We start from the raw sequence: 16,316 nt of genomic DNA, 5'->3' as shown, positions 1-16,316 counted from the left end.
CCACACATCTGCAGACTGTCCACGCTGATACTGACTTAGGAGCACGTTTCATCCTAAACCCTGCAGTTTCCAGGGAGAAGAGAGTGGTAGGTGGAGAATACATCTGACGGCTGCAGCCTTGTATGATGTCCAGTGTCCACAGCCAGGAAATGTCTAGTGGCTTGAGGGGGAGAGAGCATCAGCGAAGACATGTTCGAGTCGCTGTCTTTATTTCTTTTCAATACCTGGGATTGAAGCCAGGCCTCAGACATGCGGGGCATGTGCTCTTCTCCAGCCCTTTTGGTCTTATTTTGAGAAAGGGCCTCACTTTCTGGCTGGTCTGGAATCCGTCATCCTCCTGTCTCAGCCTCCCAGGTAGCTGGGATTACAGACCTCTGTACCTGGCTCTACTTTTTTTGTTTCTAATGAATGCAGAGAGATACTGCCAAACACTGAGAAACCAGGAAAAGTAGAACGTGTCGGGGGGACGGTATCTCAAAAGCCAGAGCCATCTGAGAGGTCAGTCGGGCTGAGAATTCAGGAATGGCAAGGCCAGGAGTGATGAATGATGGGGTGGGTAGCACTGACTGTATTTAACTAAATGTCATACCAGGGTGGACACCAGAGAGGGACTCAGGACTCAGACATCCACTCTAGATTGTGGTCGGCAATGCAAGGTTGTGAAAGCTGAAACCTTCATTTCTCATTGTCCCTTAATTTAGACTGTGCTCCAGAGAGAGATGCAGGAGGCAGAAATAGAGGTGGCACTCATCCCTGCTTCTGCCTCTCTGCCTGCAGGCACCAGGCAAGGCGCGTTGTATCTGAGCATGCTCTAGTGAGTGATCACCACCTTGTGGTGTCAAGCTAGGGTGGAGGGCATCCAGACTTTCCTCTGCCAGTATGGATCCAGGAGGGGGGTAGCTCTGAATCCATGCTGAAGCTGCATCAGCCCCTGGAGCCGACTGTCCCATTTCAGCCTCCAAGGGACACTGCGGATGGTGGCTGAGGAGTAAATCTCACGTCTGACCTCCTCTTTCTCAACTTCAGGACCACTGGCATTTTGGCAGATGGCCTGCGTGGGGGCTGTTTTGTGTATTATAGAATGCCAGGCATCTGCCCTCCTGCCCACTGTGACCACCCAGAAAGCCCTCAGGCCTTGTTCATTGCTCCCTTAGAGTCAAGGGGGCCTCCTTGGAGAGCACAGGTCTGCTATAGAGCTTCCTGCAACAGCCCTTCCCGTCCCTGGGTTCCACAGAGCAAGGCCTTGAAAGCTGGGTACAGCCTGGCCTTCCACCTGCAGGGCAGCAGGGCTCTGTCCAGGACACTGGGCATGCAGAGCACAGCAGCTGAGCATCCGGCTGTCCCCAGTCCACCCTTTGATCCTTGATGTCTTCCGTCCCCACCAGTCTTGGGTACAGGTCTTGGACATGAGCTCTGTATGGCAGATGAATATTCTGGACAGAGGATCTACCCTGCCTCGCCCTGATGTCCAGTACTTCCCTGATGTTGGTGATGACCGTGAGTTCAGTATCACCTTACAGGTCTGGTCCTTTTCTTTAGATGCATTTTGAAATGACAGATCTTCCCTCTTTTCATTGCTTTATCAAATTCTGGGTAGACTTTTTCTAACATCACTTTTCAAGTTATAAATTACCACACAAATTCATCTTAGGAAATCTGAAGAATATAAAGAATATGTTCAGAGATACCTTTGGTCAGTGTACTTTGCATTTTCTTTAAATGCTTCCTTTACATATCTGTATACATGCTCATGTATGTGTTTATGATGATATAGGTTTTAAAAAAATTTTTTTAGATGTAGTTGGACATAATATCTTTATTTATTTTTACATGGTGCTGAGGATCGAACTCAGTGCCTCGCACATGGTGGGCAAACGCTCTACCGCTGAGCTACAACCCCAGCCCTGATGATGTAGTTTTAAAACAAAACTGCTTTTAGCGTGCACATGGTTTTCTGTCGCGACCCCTTGCCAGCAAGGAAGACGCAACTCGGGAATCTTCTTTCAACAGTTTATTCAGGCCCTGGATATTTCTTCTTCTCTCTCTCTCGGATGCCCCTCCCAGCCTTAATAAAGCATCCCAAGCCCCAATGCAAAGCTGCCGCGTGGAGCTTTCTCACAGGGTGGTGTACAGGGTGGTGAAAAATCATGTGCCAACTCTCCCAGATAAGGAGTTGTTTGTCACAGACCACAGCGGAGCCAGCGTCATCTTGTAATGGTGACCATAATCTGCAGAAACGGCAGAAGCGGCTCACCACAGTTCCCCCTTTTCTGTTTTCTTAAAACAATACAGGAGAGAGTAGAGGTCCTATCCCACTGAGCAGAAGTGGCTGCATAGTATGACTCAGTCCTAAGGAGGCGCCTTCCCCAGACCTGAGGCCATATCAGCCGACGCCTTTTTTCGTGGGGCAGGGCGTGGACGCGTCTAACCCGCATGCAATAGGACATGCTCTCCTTGAGGTCCACGTCAAGGATCACTCAAGTGCAGTGCCTTGCCTCGCATCCTGTATCGTGACGATGGTGGACGAAGGGGGATAGCTGAGGCTGAACTGTGGCTGTTTATAAGGACAAACAAGTTGACAGCACCCTGAAAGAAAGGCACGAACTTCAAGGCGATAGAAAAGTACTAGTGTGGAAACCCATCTGCGTGCAATGGCAGTAAGACCGGCAGAGTGCAAGGGCTTTCCAACACTAAGAGAATAACAAGGAAAGTCATGTCGATCCCAGTGCAATGTTATAATAACTTGGGGTGTAACGACCATGACAAAGGTTTACTGCTTAAGATGCGCAAGCCAGACTTGAGGCGAGTTGCCATTTTCTAAAGCTGCAAGAGCTTGTATGATCATAGCCTTTTCTTGTGCATGGCGAGTTTTAAGGCGACAGAGAAGCCACAAACAGAGTACAACACCGAAGCAACACATTGCACCAAAAATGCCTACTCCCACCCACTCTTTGAAGAAGGAAAAAGCAGAAGATATCCAATCGGTGAATTGACCCAAAGTCACTGGTTCAACACGGGTACTATTCAAAACAGCAATCTGAGTTAGTTGAGACTGGATCAAGTTTTCTGCTTCCATGGACCAGGTTCCGGATAGATACTCTCCAATGATGCGGGAGGCATTTCTGGAATCATAAAATCTGACAGAGGTTATACATAAATGTGCACGTTGATCAATACAACCCAAATGTACTAGGTCAGACAATTCCTCAACTTGAGCTTGAAGCAGATCTATCCTTTGATTAGCAGCTAGAATCCCAGATAAAGTGTGTTGATTAATTCTACTTTGAGATTCAAGTATGGTGGATGTTTGTTGAATAACCTGATTAATAGTGGCAGCAGTTTGTACCTGGCTGGCCATGGCTACTCCAGCTGTAACTGCTGCAGCAGCAGACACCACCACAGCTGTCACTATAGCTGCCGTAATTCCAAAATCTCTACGGGCTCTAAGAAGTTCAACAATAGAAAATGACTCTGGATCGGCAGTAACCGGGATCGGGACAAAAGTTGGAATTTTCATAACCACTGCCATAGGCCAGGATCCATTCCAACACTCAGACAAATAACAGGTAATATTAGAGCAATTAAGCATCCCCTGTAATGTAACATTAGCCAAAAGAAACAGGAACAGAGATTGGAGACGGACTGCTGCGGAGGGTAATGTAGCATTAGATAATTGTGAATTATTTGCAGAAATTTTAAGCCTCCTACCTCGCTCCGAGTCTTGGGTACTGCCAGAAACATTAAACAGTCAACTTTGGACTCCCAATATTTCCCTGGGGAAACACAAGCGCGGACTAGACTAGCCCAATCTGAGGGAGTCATGCAAAATCTAGTAAGTCCCTCCACCTGAGTGAGAGTGAAAGCGGCATCTATGCCATAAGTGCGGACGGATTCTGCCAAGGTTTTAATTATCTTAAAGTCTAAAGGCTCATGATATCTTCCCCTGTTATTGTCCTGAAATACAGGGTATGCAAGTCCCATATCTGTATTAACTGTCCTCCAAACTTGTGCATGAAAAGATCTCCCGGAACCTTGGCTCCCCCCCACATACGGAGGTGGGGCAATCGGCACCATATCTTCTTCTAGATATTCTACCTCCTCCTCCTCAGAGTTTTGTTGACCAATGTTAACTCCCTTCCCCTTCTTACAGTAGGCCTGAGTGCCCTGTGTCTCCTTTTTCTTCTTTTTCATTTTTATCTTATGTAGTTGTTGTAACAATATATCAAGGTCCTCAGAACTCTCTGAGTCGCTTGTGTTCTCAGGCGTTTTTAATTCGGTCAAGTCTGGGTAGAGCCTTCTCCTATTTTTATCTTCAGGCTCTTTTGCCTTCTCACTACTGTTACTTTTAATACTCTCTGCCACTTCACTACATGATCCTTCAGATTTTTCCTCATGCAGTTGCTCAAGAATAGCTTGACCCTCACTCACAGCTTCCTGGCATTTACCATCTGTTATACATCCTCTAACTAACTTCCAAAGTGGTATAATGCCACCCTGCAAGGTACCTTGCTCATGAGCGAAATCTAGATCTTTCCCTAATTTGTCCCAGCTGGGAATCGTAAGACTCCCTGAAAAAGCAAACCAAGGAGCCGCTATATCAGCTTCTCTTAAAAACATCTGCAAAGTACTCTGCTTTATCTTAAGTCCTTTTGAATGTAACAACCCATCTAGGGCCAACAAAATTGGGCTTGAAGAAGCAACGCCCATAATGTTTTTAGAGCTATAAAGAAAGTGAAAGTACAAAAGTCCCCGCTCTCTTCCTTTTACAGGGGAGCGTCCCTGTCGTCACAACAACAAAAGAAGCACAAAAAACAAAAGCGAAAGTACACAATGCAGCTGCAATAAAATGTAAGGCTCTCTCTTTCTTTACAGAGGAGCTGCCCCGCTTTGGTCGCGGATCCCACTTACTAGGGACTAACCCCGCTTTGATCGCGGATCCCACTTACCAGGGACTAACCCCGCTTTGATCGCGGATCCCACTTACCTGGGACTAACTGGTGCACCACCCCTGACTGCTGAAAGTTCTGGTTCCCGGGTTTCGGCACCACTTGTCGCGACCCCTTGCCCACAAGGAAGACGCAACTCGGGAATCTTCTTTCAACAGTTTATTCAGGCCCTGGATATTTCTTCTTCTCTCTCTCTCGGATGCCCCTCCCAGCCTTAATAAAGCATCCCAAGCCCCAATGCAAAGCTGCCGCGTGGAGCTTTCTCACAGGGTGGTGTACAGGGTGGTGAAAAATCATGTGCCAACTCTCCCAGATAAGGAGTTGTTTGTCACAGACCACAGCGGAGCCAGCGTCATCTTGTAATGGCGACCATAATCTGCAGAAACGGCAGAAGCGGCTCACCACAGTTTTCCTCTTGTGTATTCACGTAGCAGAATTTCATGTCACATTCCACATAACATTATGATAAAAGAATGCATTTTCTCCCACCAACTTTCTGCCCTTCAGGGGCAGTCTTCCAATCTTCTTTCCCTGTTTGTGCTACTTATTTAGTCAACTGATACTTCTTGAGCACTCACAGTGTGCCATTCTGGCCCAGGGCCTGGGGCTGCAGACCCAAGCGAGGAAGGCCCATGCCTCCCAGAAGCCCTTGAGACATGTGAGGATACCCCTCCAAGTCAGTGAGTAGCTCATACCAGCCAAAGAGGTGAAGGCCACGGGCAGGTGCAGGGAAGGTGGGGGCAGGAGCTGGTTGGGAGGAGAACGGGAGAACGGTTACGGGCATGGAACACGCAGTCCTTCACCTGGCCAGGCCCTGCTGGCTTGGAAGCGAAGCAACTTTGAGAGAGGGACCGCCCAGTGGCACCAGCTGTCAGAACATGTGTCATGCAGAACCTTACCTGTTGCTTAGATTTCAGTGTCTGTAATGATTCTTAAAATAGATCAGTAGCAGAAGTCATTGCACCCATCCCCCTTGTAAGCAGCTGTGCCCCGATCTCAGCCGTCGTGGGGCAGAAATGCCAACTCAACACTGGACTGACTCAAGAAGGAGTCCAGAGGTTGCTGAGGGTTTCCTGCAGATCTCTCCATCCAGTTCATACCGGCCAAACCTGGAGTGCCCCCAGTCAGGAAGTCCTGTTGCTCCAGACACCTGACTGGAGTCTTCTGCCGGTGAGGATGGAGCGGATTTCTTCCCATGGTTCCATTGCTATGGGAGGTGGGGCGGGGACCACACTCAGGCCACAGGCAGGGAGCAGGCCACACTCAGGCCCATCCACCTTTCCCTTCACTTTGGCTCCCTTACCTGCTTTCCCAGATCCCTGTTCATGGGACCCAGTGGAGGCTCCTCTTATGGTTCTAAGGTTCTTGTGGAAGACTCCCCTGGGGACAAAAGCCACACAGCTGCCTGCACCTCATTGTGTTCCCTGTGGCGGGAGCTGTGGCTGTACTGAGGACTGCACCACGGGCTTCCCCCGTCTCTGTCCAGAAGGTGTGTGCGCAACCTGAGAGCCATCGGGGGGCTCTTTGGCCAGGAAGGACCTCGTGGTGAGGCGGCCTGCTGCTGGACACACTTCTGTCCTCCCAAGACTCATGGCGCCATGCTCAGTGGCCAGCTGGGCTGCGAACGCCCTGCCTTGGTTTCATTCCTTCCAGATCCCACTTTCCCCACTGGTTTTGCTCCAGGCTGAGGAGCCCTTAATAGGCACGCACATGCTTTGTTTCCAAGTGGGTCCTCAGTCAGGATTGAAGGGTTACAGATAACTCTTAATTTTGTATTTTCACTAATTTGAAAATTTAATTAAAAATCAGGATTATTTTAGATCTCTCTTAGGGTTGGTGACTCCTGGGAATCACCTAGGCTGGGTATCTTAGACAGCACATTTGTTTCTCCTGGTTCTAGAGAATGGAAGGGGCTTCCTTCTGGTCATATTCTCATATGTACTGGGAGAGGGAGGGACATGGGTCCCATGCCTTCTCCACCTTTATAAGGGCACTGATCTCATCATGGCACTTCACCCTCAGGACCTCATCTAAACAGGATTCCTTCCCAATGTCCCATTTCCAAATCCATCACTTTGAGTCTTAGAGCTTCAGCCTGTGAATTTGAAGATATTCAAATAATGATTTATTGTTAAATTATTATTTATTAACTTTTATTAATAAGTTATTACTTGAATATCAGATACTCAGTCTGTATCCTAGGACGTCTCCCCGGACAATACATTTGTCTTAAACCAGAAATGATTTGTAACAGTTCATTAGATGGTGCCATCAATTTGTCTACAAGGCCAGAGTGATCCGCTGTTGAGTCACTTAGAGCTGAGGACGGCACAGGACGCCAGTCTTGGTTGGCGGGACACCCGTGGAGGAAACCTAGCTGTCTGCAGGGAGAGCACTTGATACACCCAGACGTAAGATTTCTCATGGGAGTGGGCTTGGTTCCCTGACCTTCCACATCCGTCCCTCCACAATGTCACTGAGTGAAAGTGAAAACTCCCGCATTGTACTGGTGAGAGCCACCCCCGGACATTCCCATCAGGGTGTAACACGGACCTGTTTACAGAAATGGAACAGCTCCACGAGGGAGACCTCTCAGCCAAAGACTCCTCATGCATGCTCTGTGCCCAGTGGAGTGCTTTCAGACTAACATGCGCCCCTACAGCAGAAACCAGCATCCCACTAGATGAAATAAATGCAGGGTACCGGCTGCTGAGAAACCTCTGGAGGTCTTTTCCGAGGTACGTTATATCTGCGTAACCATATTGCCAGTTTCCCTTCCTGTGGAATGACTTAAAACGCCTCTCGGAAGCCATAAGTGAAGTCCTTCTTATCCCCCGTGGACATAGCAGGAAAACCAGCCGTCCCGCATCCCCTCCACTGCCTATCAGGGTTTTCAGCACTAATGAAAAATCTCTCCTTCTCTGATTTGGTCTCGGCCCCAAGATTACTTGGCTCTAACTCTTCTTTGGCAGCTCATCTCCTTCCAATGGGAGATGGATCATGTATGAATCATAAACACCGCCCCTTTCTAGCCCCCTCACTATGGCCTGCTGTGTCTTTAGGAGCCCATGTGTGAGCAGTGTTGGCAGCAGGTCCACCCTGGCCCCTGGAGCCCCACCTCCACTAGTTTGTTCTGCATGCCAGTGTGGCCAGCTCACAAGGCCATGGCGAACTTGCGGTTTTTCTGTTCCTGCTTGTCCGTCTGAGACATATGTATCCCATGGGAATGCCTTGACCTTTTCTGGTCTGATGGACTTATTGTTAAGGGAGGTTTCGGTACCTGACAATAATAGATGTTGAAACTAAATTTCTCCCCCCTCCCTCCTGCTTTTGGGTAGTTTTCCACTTCTGCTGCTTGGGGTATAAAAAAAAAGGTGTGTTAGCAATAAAGATTATTGACTCCTGGATGAAGAACCTTGGTGTCCTGTGTGTCTTTTAACCTCGCCGTCCCTTGCCGGACTTGGCTCCCTTGGCCGGACACGGCAAGCAGAGCGTTCACAGTGTTCACCGCGTGACCTCCTGGTTTACAGCTCTTAAAGGCACACGGATCATCAGCGTGGTGATCATCACATTGTTCCCTGAGGGTCTTCTCTCCAGCTAGTACTCCAGGCAAGAAGAATGTTCTTGACAATAATGTTCCCCTACTTCCAAGGCAGGCTTGGCTAGAGCAGGCTGCAACGTGGCCCCTGGCACTGCGGGGTGGTGGTAGCCTCAGAAGAGGTCATTTACTATAGAAAATGCCAGCCTTGCCGATTTTTAAATGTTAATGGCCTTATGGTGAAGAGGCATGGTTTGTGCCTCCACCTAGAGATTCCAGGGCTTTGCAAGGCTGGCCTGGGAAAGGCTTGATTGTCTCGTAATCCATACTCTTTTAATTATGTATAGGTGTTCATGAACTTTTATAAATTTGATATCCAAACTTTCTGAAATGGGTGTAATGATTGAATCTAAATGACTTGATTTAATATGTTGGATTTAATGATTTGGGGGCAAGACAGATTTCCCTATTGGTTCTAGGGGGAAACTAAGCAAAATAAAAAATTTATTTTGCTTAGATTATATGGATCTTTCTAAGCCAATGCAGATAGAAACTGTGTGATAGGAAATCCTCATTGACTGAATAACTTGAATGGATTGTCTTTAGCAAATTGAAAACAGTTTTCCAGGGCCCACCTTATCCTAAGGTATTTCCATAAACATTTTCACTTATTACTTGATTTTTTTTTATTGTATGCGAAACTTAAAATTTTTCAACTCAAAATATCCTCCACATTTGAACAGTATCCCTTAGCTGAATTTTCCCTTAATTGATTGTGTACTAATTCCAAAATCTTCAGAGACTAGCCTGATTCTTGGCTTATCATATGATCCCAGTGGCTTAAATTATTCATAAGATATTATAGTTAATAACATGTTATGGGCAAGATATTCGTACTGAAGTTATCAGTGAGTATTATAGGAATCATTATCCATATTTCTTAATATAAAAGAGCTATAAGCTCTCTCTGCAGTCACTTGGGGTTTCAGGAGATTCGGGAAAATGTATTGCCTTGTCAAAGCTGAGTCCAGGGAATAGAGAGAAATTCTTGAGACAATGCATAGCATTCCAGTTGGAATTTTATCAATTTCTTTGAGAAACACATAATAAAATGCTAAAATAATTTAGTAATAACAGAAGATAACTTTCTACTAGAACAAAGAAATGCAACAGACAAAGACCACAGACCTTAACGTTATCAGACAGTCATTGCATATTTTAGGGTATTTATTTCTAGTCTTCTTTCTACACATACCCTGTTTGTGTGTTGTATAGTGCAATATTAAAATACATTGTGGAATCCCATTGTGCTTTTGTACTTATGCTGTAAGTTTTGTTTCACATGACTTCAGGCCTTTCTATGATAAAAACGATAATAGAAAATTATAATAGTAGAGCATACAGTAATGGTGGCATGAAAATGTTTGGTGATTTCTCCTGCAAAAAAAACAGTTTAGAAAGATATCTAAAATTTGACACGTGTGTCTTCTTTACGGACTTGTCTCCATGTCTTTAGCCAGTTCCTCATTGGTTGTTAAGGCTTTTTGTAAGTTATTTATGTACTCTAGACATGAGACCGTGAGGGAGATACAAAACCACAATGAAATAGCACTGCACACCTATCAGTATGGTTTAAAAAAACGGTGGTGGCAACGCTGAATCCGGCAAGGGTGTGCAGAAAATGCTGTTGGTGACAGAAAATTAGTGAGTTACTCTGGAGAGCAGGTTGGTAGTTTCTTTGAAAAGTGAACATGATTTGTCATATGACCCAGCGATTTTGCTCTTAGGCATTTAGCACCCAGCGATGAAAACCTATGTTCACACACACAAACCCAATACACAAATGTTGATAACATCTTAATTCATGACCGCTCATACCTGGAAATGGGGCAGATGTCTTTCAGTAGGTGAATGGCTACACAAACCGTGGAATATTTATTTCATGGAATACTACTCACCAGTAAAAAGGAAATAACTACTGACGTAGTCCACAGCTTGGATGATTTTTTTGAAGAATTAGGTTAAGGGAAGAGACTCCATTCCACAAGATTCTGTAACATACAGTCCCATTTGTACAACATTTAGAAAATGATGAAATTCTAGAAATGCAACAGGGCTTTTGGCTTCCAGGGGCTAAAGAGGCGAGGCGAGAGGTTGCTAGGGAAGTGGCTGCGGGGGCAGAAGAGCATTGGCAGGATCCTCTTAGGAAGGACCATGAGTGGCTGGCTGGAGGGGTGGACACGTGAAGCCATGCCTGTGGTAGAAGTTACAGAACTACGTGCACACACGAGTAAGTAACGTGGGGATATGTGAATGAGACTGGTGGCCCACGTACGCCATGTCATTGTCAAATCTCACCCGTTTCCCAGAGTGTTGCCCCTGGGTAAATTCAGCAAAGTTTATTTGGAGCCTTTTTGTTATGTCTTACAGCTTCATAAACATTTACAATTATCTTGGTAAAAATTTTGAAACGCTTGGGCTCTTGTGCCTGTCCTGTCCTGTGTGGCTGCTGAACATTATGGTCTTCCCCAGAGAGTTCCCCCAGTCCTCCCTACCACTTTGAAGGAGCAGTCATAATTCAGATGTAGGAAATCTGTGGACCTTGGAAGAAGAAATTCTGGAAGAGCTTCAGAAATACCAACATCAAAGTCTGAGTCCAAACTCCCCAAATCCCTGGCTGACCGCAAAACTGCATGTGCAGAGAGCAGGGGCCCCAGGAAAAATGAATCAGGAACTCAGAGAGTCAGCAACTCCTAAAATCCAGAAATGTGCTGAAAAGGTTTGCGTTTGCTTCACTTTTGCCTGTGTCCTCGGGTGGGCAGGAGGTAAAACTCTCCTGGTTGAGATGCCAGAGGTATAAAGTGGAGACTGGAAAAACTACCAGAAATTTAAAGGAAAACACCCAGAAACTAAAGAACCAGAGAGAGTGGGCAGTCAGAAGCTGAATGTCAAGATGTGCCAGGCCTCTACGGCAGCTGAGCCACGCAGGGGTACAGAGCCTGGGGGCGTCCGGCCCAGTAGCCGATATTGCCATGCGTGGTGAAGGAGACTGCTTCCACGGTGTGCGTCTGCCTCCGGGACACAAAAGGACCAGTGCCCCTCAGACTGCCCCAGCGCCACTGCCGTGCATCATCTACGATGTTCTCTTTTAAACCCAAATATCCAGGTGTGCAAGGAGAGGAGGAGGTGACCGTCCAATAGAAAATGAGACCAAGTGGCCTCCAGAGGGTGTTGAGCTAAGACTTCAAAGAGGCAACATTAAATGCATTCGTTACATGGAGGTAGAGTGTGATATTAACAAATAGACAGGAACTCTCCACAGAGAAACCCGGGCCGCGAGAAAAACTACGTGGAAATCGTGCACCACCAGGTAGATCTCTAGAAATGAAAATCTCACTGTGCAAGCTCAGCAGTACACTTGAAATACAGATCATCAGTGAACAGAAAGCTAGATTGTTAGAAATCACCACGTTTGAACGAGATGGAAAGATTGGTAAAACCCTAGGAAACTGTGGGACGATATCAGATAGTCCAACATGTTTGCAATGAGGAGAGAAAGGGATGAACCATGTTTTTTAGATTCTTTAAACTTTTTTTAAAATTTTTTAATTTGTTCTAATTAGTTACACATGACAGTAGAATGCATTTTGACACATTATACACAAATGGAGCACACCTTCTTCCTCTGGCTGAACATGGTACAGAGTAGTAGGGTAATCATCATGTATATAGGGTAACAGTGTCCGTCTCCTTCCACTGCCCTTCCCATCCCCACATCCTCTCCCCTTCTCTCACTCCCCTCTACACAATCCAAAGTTCCTTCATCCCCCCGCACCCCATTGTGGATGAGAACCTGCTTATCAGAGAAAACATTCGGCCTTTGGTTCTTTGGGACTGGCTTATTTCACTTACATGGTATCCTACAACTCCATCCACTTAGCTGCCAAAGCCGTGATTTCATTCTCCTGAAGCCTGAGTCATACTCCTTTCATCTGTAGAAGGGCACCTGGGTTGGTCCACAGCTTGGCTATTGTGAATTGAGCTGCTGTAAACAGTGATGTGGCTGTGCCCCTGAGTGGGCTGATCTCAAGTCCTCTGGGTGCAGACAGAGGAGTGCGACGGCTGGCATAGTCACAGTTTCTCCAGTTTCACTCCCGACACCTCCCTTGCCCTCCGTCCTCCCTACCTCATGGTCTCCCTTTGACTTTCATGGTGGGTGATTCTTTTTTTACTGTTCCCTCCCCAACTCACTTCCACATGTGCCAGGAAACATGCAGTACTTCTTTTTCTCTCTGAGCCAACTTACTGCACTCAGCGTCATGGCCTCCGGGTCCATCCATTTTTCTGCAGGTGATGTGCTTTTTCTTTTTTTTTTCCTTTGTGTCCGAGTAAAACTCTGTTGTTCCAATATTGCCACATTTTCTTTCTTCATTGATCTGTTGACGGACACCTAGGCTGGTTGTATAACTTGGCTGCTGGGAATTGCGCTATGATAAACATGGGTATGTGTGTCCCTCTCAAGGATGCTGACTTTAATTCTTTTTGATAAATATCAAATAGTGGGTCATATGGTATTTCCATTTTTAGCTCTTTGAGCAACCTTCATGCTGATTTCCACAGTGTCTCTGCCAAGTCACCTTCCCACCAATGGTGTGCGAGTGTGTTCCTCCGTACCACGTCCTCCTCACCAGCATTTATCACTGTGTTCTTCAGCTGCCATCCTAACTGGAGTGATGTGGAATCACCCCAGTTTTTTAAAAAAATATTTATTTTTTAGGTGTAAATGAACCCAATACCTTTATTTTATTTACTTATTTTTCTGTGGTGCAGAGGACTGAACCCAGGGCCTCGCCCGTGCTAGGTGAACTCTACCGCTGAGCCACGACCCTAGACCCAACTCCAGTTTTGATGTGCATCTCCCTGATGGCTCAAGATGCTGAACACATGTTGGCCATTGTACCTTCTTCTGTGGAGCCGTGTCTGTTCAGTTCATTAGCCGTGTTCTGGTTGGGTTATTCATTTTAGTGTTCGTGCAGCAACGAGGCTGCAGCAGCTGGTCAGGAAGGGTCCTGGAGCACAAGCCCATGAGAAACTCACCTGAGACTTTGGAGCTTAGTGGTTAGGGTGGACACAGAGGCTTCCTGCTGTCTTCTGCACCTGATGGAGGAGCCAGCTGAGAAGCCCGCACACCAGCACTAGGTACAGCAGAGTCCGGACATCATGATTGTCCTCTGGCTCTCTCAACTGTCATGAATGAGATCACTCAATATCCCCCTTGACCAGTCTACTTTGAGTAGGGTTCCTCCTGTTTGTAACCAACAAAGAAAAAAGAAAAAGAAAAGTGCATATTTCAATCATTTAAGAAGCAAAAAATACTGTTGCATGCACAGATCATTTTCTTTTGTTTATGTTTATTTGAACTTTTTTTTTTTAATTTTTTTTATTGGTTGTTCAAAACATTATAAAGCTCTTGACATATCATATTTCATACATTAGATTCAAGTTGGTTATGAACTCCCAATTTTACCCCAAATACAGATTGCAGAATCACATCGGTTACACATCCACATTATTACATAATGCCCTATTAGTAACTGTTGTATTCTGCTACCTTTCCTATCCTCTACCATCCCCCCTCCCTCCCCTCCCATCTTCTCTCTCTACCCCATCCACTGTAATTCATATCTCTCCTTGTTTATTTTCCCATTCCCCTCACAACCTCTTATATGTAATTTTGTATAACAATGAGGGTCTCCCTCCATTACCATGCAATTTCCCTTTTCTCTCCCTTTCCATCCCACCTCATGTATCTGTTTAATGTTAATCTTTTCTTCCTGCTCTTCCTCCCTGCTCTGTTCTTAGTTGCTCTCATTATATCAAAGAAGACATTTGGTATTTGTTTTTTAGGGATTGGCTAGCTTCACTAAGCATAATCTGCTCTAGTGCCATCCATTTCCCTGCAAATTCTATGATTTTGTCATTTTTTAGTGCTGCGTAATACTCCATGGTGTATAAATGCCACATTTTTTTTATCCATTCATCTATTGAAGGGCATCTGGGTTGGTTCCACAGTCTAGCAATTGTGAATTGTGCTGCTATGATTATTTGAACTTTTAATCCCCATGACACATTAATATGGTCAGCTTTGAATATTGTTTGAGAAGCCGGATTAAAACAAAATGTTCTTAGGCCACTGCATAGATGTGCATCTGGTATTTTTTACATTCAGCCCATTGGGGCGGTTTGCATTTGGATTGTAGATGGAAAATGAAAACTCTGACAGTGTTTGGAGAGTTTTGATTATTTATTTAAACCCCATGCTGCTAGTTCTGAGTGTGCAAAAGGACTCCTGACACATTTTGTTCATTTACAGGCTCTTTAAAAATCTCTGAGTGGGTTGCTAATCCTCCCTCTCCCATTAGAGACTTCGTTACTTGACTGGTTCTGCCACTCGAGGACTGAGAAGGCCTGAGCAGGTTCCCTGACCCTCTCTGTTTATTGCTTACCTCTACCATAAGGGTGATGGTTGTCGCCTTTGGCCAGTGCAGCCTGAGGGTTGAATGGAGTCACGTGTCACGGGCTCGGAGGGTGCCTGAGCTCAGCTGGAGGCGGGCTGCTGGTACCAGTGCGCTCCATCCTCCTGGTTGGAGTGTGTTCTGAGAGGGCGAGGAGCACAGCCTGAAACGTGGGTGAAGGGCATTTCCACCGGCCATTGACCTTTGTGACTAATTAAGTCAAATAGATTGCAAGTTTAAGGGATCTGGAGAATGAGGTCATTCGTTCCAAATACATCGTCTTTAGCAAGTGTCTTGCCTAGAGCAGAGACTCCGTGTTGGGAGAGGGAAATCGATTCCTGATAGTAACACAATAAGCTGGCCTACCTGTGGCCTTGGGATGTCCGAGTCCTCATGGGTGGCTGGCTCAGCTAACTGCAGCTTTCTCTTTGTGAACACAACCTTCACAACAGGCTTAGCCATCAGACGAAAGCCGTAACCAGTGAATGGTAGCTTCTCTGCTCTTTTAAATAGTATGTTGGATAGAATTTTGTGTCCTGTGCAAGAGACCGAGAGCTGCCCTTTACCACCGTGGAACCACGTGAGCCTCAAAGGTGTCATGCAGCGCTGTCACCCAGGTGGAGGGCTCCTCTTTCCTTTCCGTGGTGCAGGGCCCTGTGCATGCTGGTTGAGCACGTGGTTCCATAGCCTGTAAGTGAACAAAATGCATCATGAGTCCTTTTCCACACTCAGAACTAGCAGCATGGGGTTTAAATAAGTACTTAAAACTCTCCAAGCACTGTCAGGGCTCCATCAGCCACGAGTCACTGAGCCATGTGCCCCGCTCAGAGGGCGCTGGCTCCTGCCTACCCACAGCGGATGTGTACTGTTGCTTTCCTGTCTCTCGGTGCTGGATGAGCTAATGCTGAAAGTCTGCCCCAGCTGCGCCCCTCCCTCTGCAGTCTCTGTGTGGGGCATGAGATACCTGCCCAAAGTGTGTCCAGAACAAGAGTGAGCCATATGTGCAAGCACGCTCTCCTGAAGATGCCAGACGTTCCTTGGTGACCTGCATACGTTTTGGTGCCACGGAATTCCGTCTGGGATCTGGTTAACCCAGTCCTTCCCCCAGTGGCAATCCACACGGGAGTTTAAAACTGTTGTGAGCTGCTACTCAGATAACCCCAGGCTCTCCAAGGGCAGGCTGTTTGCAGTTAGTGTTCCCCACAGATGACATAGATAATAGGGCTTTAAAAACTTATTTAAGATATTAGTAGGAAAGCATTATGACTTAAAGGTAAAAATTCTTAAATGTCTACAATATGCCCTTGGCTAAAAGTT

The sequence above is a fragment of the Marmota monax genome, unplaced genomic scaffold, assembly GCF_021218885.2.
Source record: "Marmota monax isolate L192 unplaced genomic scaffold, Marmota_monax_Labrador192_F-V1.1 WCK01_AAM20220418_F8-fsc00028, whole genome shotgun sequence".
Taxonomy (NCBI): domain Eukaryota; kingdom Metazoa; phylum Chordata; class Mammalia; order Rodentia; family Sciuridae; genus Marmota; species Marmota monax.
Note: the sequence above shows the minus strand (reverse complement) of the source record.